Genomic DNA, 5,352 nt, shown 5'->3' with positions numbered 1-5,352 from the left:
AATAAAAGATACATAAGTAAAAATGAATGAAAAATAGTGAAAATGATTGGAAGGAATGGTAAAGGAAAAGAGCTAAACAGAAGATTGTTGAGGCCTAAGGTGAAGCTGACTCATGTCATAATGTTTTTATTCTCTTTTTATGCATGTTAATTTGGAAGACCAAAGAAGTGAATGCCTTTGAATTATGGTCTTGGTAAAGAATTTGACTACACCATGAACCGAAGAAAAGACTGATCTATCTTAGAAGAAAGACAGCCAATACAGTCCTTTGAAGCAATGAGCGTGAGACTTTCGCTCACATGCTCTGGCCATGTTATTAAGATGCACCACGCGTTATTGCTAAAACCAAACTCACTGCCATCAAGGCAGTGCCAACTCATAGCAAACCTGTTGGACAGTCTAGAACAGCCCCTGGGGGTCTTTGATACTGTAACTCTTTGCGGTTGTCGAAAGCCCATCGTGTAAGCCACTGCACCACCAGGGCTCCTTCATCCTTGATAAAGGCAGGGAAAGGGGGGAAGACCCCCAAGAAGATGCAGTAGCGCAGTGGCTGCAACAATGGGTTCAAGTGAAAGGCTGGCCCAACACTAGGCAGTGCTTCATTCTGTTTTACATAACTCAATGGCACCTATCAAGAACAGAATACTCTCTCTCTCTTTCTCTTACCAGTGACAAAAAATCTTATATTTAAATTCTATCATTTCAAACTTCAAAATTAGTTTGTATCTGTTCTCTCACTTGTCTCCTGTTGATCCTATGAAGGAAGGCTGGCATGCTTGAGGAAATAACAGTTTAGGCAGATGAATTATCTTCGGGATCACAAAGGTAATCTATAAACAGCAAAGCCAAAACAGAAGCTCAGATCTTTAGGGCATTACATGGTTCTTTCACTGTATCAAACAGAAAGGGAAATTTTAAAAATTCTTTTATAATTAATTTCACACACTTAGAACGTGGCTTGACGTGGCTGGAGTGAATGAGCATGCCTTCTGGACATACTGTCCAAGATGCAGGGTCTTCAGCCAACCGAGCAGGCTCAGTGGAAGATGGGAGAGTCAATATCCAGGGCACCCAGGGTAGTTGAGCTGGAAGGAGTTACCGCAGGAAGGATGGCACACTGGTATGATATGACTGACACAGCGAACAGGGTCAATATTGTATGTCAGTGATATGAGACTTATAAAAGAGCCTCAACAAAGAGGTGGCTCTGCTGGCAGATGGCACTTGGTCGATTGTGTGAGCACTGGCAGTGTCCATACGGACTGGTGCCTGTATTACGAGGTTTGTTTCTGAAGACTTTTGCTATCCTGCAACTTGTTGATACCGAGAAGGTCATTGTTTAATGCAACATTCCATTGGGGCAGCTCCCTCTGACATAGTCCATGTAGTCACTGAGTGGAATGCAGTCCTTCCCCACTGCAGTGCAGTGGCACCTGTGTACATGCATCTTGTTGCAGATATGCTGATAAAACGGTTATGTCTAGTCCTTTAGGAAACAGGAGCACATTAATTATGGCAAAACCTCATGATTGGTTGCAGGTTTTCTTGATACTAACCAAAAAAGTTGCTTGAATCTATGCAGCTATATACAAATTTTAACTAATCTTAGCACTTATTAACAATGCTACCCGAAGAAAAGCGTGAGAAGATGCTGTTACTAGTCAGATAAAGTTAGTTGTGGTTTTGACATGGTATTCAAAGGTTTATTTGGTCTTAGTAAGCAGTTAGCATCCAGCTAATCACTCACTGGGGGTTGTAGAAGCAGCAGTAGGCATATCACAAGGAGGCTGCTTTGATTCCAGTGGGGTAAGTGCCATAGGGGTAGGAATGTATTGTGCCATATAAGAGGTCAAGGAGATGACATCAGTCAGGAGCTTACCCACCTTCTCCTTCAAAGGTTTTAAGACACGTAAGGCTGGTGATAATGGCTACGAGGCTGGAAATGTCTTCCTGAAGAGCATTTGTAAACTTTGTAATGACTCCAGAATACTTCGCTTTTGACTCCTCCTCGTTTTCACGGGTCTTCACTGGGCTCATTTTGGGGCTCTGTTACTAGAGCTGGTGTTGCAGGCATTGGCTCTGGGCTCACCAGTGATAGAGGTTCATCCTCAGCCATATCAGATGCTGGCGACATTAGTGCTTTCAAGTCGTGACTTGGACACAATTTGTTGATTTTGATACTTGTGAACCTCGGAAACGTCTCACTGCTCTTAATTATGAATCTTTTGAATGTGTGCTCGTTAAAGACCTTCATATCCACTACCTTCTCTGAAATCCACATCACAGAGGCTGCGGTCTTGACCAACCCACTGAAAGGCTCTTTCCTTGAAGTCTCCAACTTCTCCAGTTTCCAAACCCACCAGTGATTTCTCAGTCTTCCATTCCTCCAACTACAGACTCTCATTGTGTATTGTACATACGCATTCTGCACTGAATTTTTCTCGCTCTGAATCTCAGAAGACAATTTTATTCATTTTCAAAGTTTGGGGGCAATAACTCTAGTCCCAGGGAATGACCAACCAGGGGAAAAAAGGCTTCCCAGGCTGGAAAGGCTCGCAGCCTTTCCCTTGAAAACCCACCCTGTCCATTGTTTTTATTTCACTAAGATTTTTTTTTAAAGGGGGAGATTAAAAAATATATATCAGAGTTCCTTTCTCGACTCTTAACCGTCAAACAAAAAACAAGGACACATTATTCTATTACTTTTCTGAGGTACCGTCACCATTTTCCCAGCTATGCAGGAAAAGCAAGAAAGGGCAAAGGTTGGAACTGGTGTACACTAGTGTTAGCTAGAGCTGATTTAAGATATAACACACACTGAAATTGCTTGAATCATAAACAAATAAAAAGTGTACGTATTTTGAAACCTTCAGGAAAACCATTCTAATCAAAAGAACGTTAGGTAAGGTGTTTGGCAGTAATGAAAAGGACCATCCATCTCCTCTTCCTAAGGAAAGTGCTCCCATAGCGGGTGGTTGCTAGACTGCCTTCTCCACCATCTGTCTTTAACTTGTTCACATTGTGCGTAGGCTTTGCTGCTGCTATGATGATGGCAGATGTGCCACTGTGTTTCAAATCCAATCAAGGTCAGCCATCGTGGACAGATTTCAGTGGAACTTCTATATTAAGATGGGCTATGGCAAAGAAACTGGCCATCTGCTCCAGACAATTAGCAAATGAAAATTCTATGGCTCACCCAAGACTCTTTCCTAGTCTAACACTGGCAGATTTGACCCCCAAGATTGGAACATACCCAGAGCACATCATGGTCACAACAGTGAGCTTGAGCACATGAAGATGGAGCGCCATTGGACAGCAACCCTTCCCACGCTGTTGAGCAAGGCATCTCCGTGAGTCATGAGACAACCTGAAGACAGCCAACAATAACACAACCAGAAACATTGCTCTGGACACAGAAAAAGGCTAAACTGTGAAATCGTCTTTACTCCTCTAAGGGACCAGGTAAAGAAAACAATGTCACCTTTAACAACAAGTTGTGAAAAGTGGGAAAGAAGTTCCATCTCTTTAATGCTCAAAAGAAAAAGCACAGGGTACCAGCAAACTGGCCTAAACGGTGTATTCTGAGGCTTGAAATGAGATAAGCCCCACCGCTTGCACAGGAGACGGAGACATCTCAGAAGGCACTGGTCAGCACCAGAATATACGCTCCTGGCCCAACTCAAGTTTGTCTTCCTATTGCTTATTTGTATACAGATTCAACATACTGTTAGCAAAATGGGACACAGTGGTTACACTGTGGATAAGGTTTAGATCTGGGCTTAGCATCCTAATGACCAGGTTCAGCACTGTTGCTTTAAGGGTTTCTCAACAATAGGTTACATATGAGCAGGGGAAGACAGGATTAGGGATGACTTAATTGTGTAAAAGACCTCATCACACATGGAATAAAGTTTGACACTCGGGGCATTCCTTATGTCACTCTTTTATGATGCTAGTAAATTTGACATCAGAATGGACTTGTGAATAACATGGGCTCCTACTTCGTGATTTGTACAGGGAAATGACTGTCTGCCATCTCTAGTCCTAGGCTGTTGTTATTGTTGAATGTCATGGAATTAATTCCAACTCATCGAGTCCCTATGGGCAGAACTGTAGTCTTTATGGAAGTAGCCTGCCACATCTTTCTCTCATGGTGCGACTCTGTTAGCAGCCGGTGCTCAGTCACTATGCCACTAGGGGCTCCTATATCCCATGTAATAAAACATAAACACTTGGATAGCAACAAACTTTGAAAATACCCTTATACTCAGTTCCACCAAATGAATGACAAATCATTAACAATTAAAAGTATAACACAACGACTATGAGGCTACTTAACTCAGAAAATTATACTTACCCATAAAGTCCCTCCTTCCATGGTGTGGAGGAGAACAGGAATATGGAGCATATAAGTACTCAGACTATATTTAAGAAAATTCAGAGTAATTCTTTGAATATGTGCTCACATGCTCAATAGGAATCATTTCTGACCTGGAAAGAGGAAAAAAGATGTGATTTATGCTGGATATTGTATTAGGTAAGTCTGCTACATAAGAACTCTTCAGAGTATTGAAGAGCAAGGATGCTACTTTGAGGACTAAGGTGTGCCTGACCCAAGTCATGGTATTTTCCACTGCCTCATCTGCATGTGAAAGTTGGACACTGATGAAAGACCGAAGAAGAATCAATGCACTTGGGTTGTTGTGAATATGAAAAGTACCACGGACTGGTAAAAGGACAAACAAACCTGGACTGGAAGAAGTAAGGCCAGAGTGCTCCTCAGAGGCAAGAATGACAAGACTTCATCTGACATACTTTAGACATATTGTCAGGAGAGACCAGTCTCCGAAGACATCATCCTTGGTAAAGTGAAGGGCGTGGCTGCAACAAGGGGCTCAGGCACAGGAACAATTGTGAGGTTGTGCAGGGCTGTGCAGTTTTGTGTTGTGCATAGGGTCATTATGTCTAAACGCACTAGATGGCACTTAACAACAAGTCTTAATAAGTGTTATCAATGGTGTTTTTCACTACTGTGCCGCAATCTTATTTTCCTCATGAATCATAAGGTGTTTTACTTTTATTGCAAATTTGCACAGCACCTTCATTTTTAGGACAGATAGGCATTAAAACGGAATCCACTCTGAGTTCCAGACCACAGATACTTAACAAAGTCCAGTGTTCAGTGTTCTCTGCTGAGATCACTGCCACTGTTTTGCTTCCACTTAAGTTCATTTTAAGCATTCTGTAGAGAATTTTTTAAAAATCATTTTATTGGGGTTCATTCAACTCATCACAATCCATACATACATCAATTGTGTAAAGCACACTTATACATTTGTTGCCCTCATCATT

Source organism: Echinops telfairi, unplaced genomic scaffold, assembly GCF_000313985.2.
Source record: "Echinops telfairi isolate 266 unplaced genomic scaffold, ASM31398v2 ScPeMD7_7473;HRSCAF=8511, whole genome shotgun sequence".
NCBI lineage: Eukaryota > Metazoa > Chordata > Mammalia > Afrosoricida > Tenrecidae > Echinops > Echinops telfairi.
The sequence above is the reverse complement of the archived record's forward strand: the minus strand, read 5'-3'. Positions refer to the sequence as shown.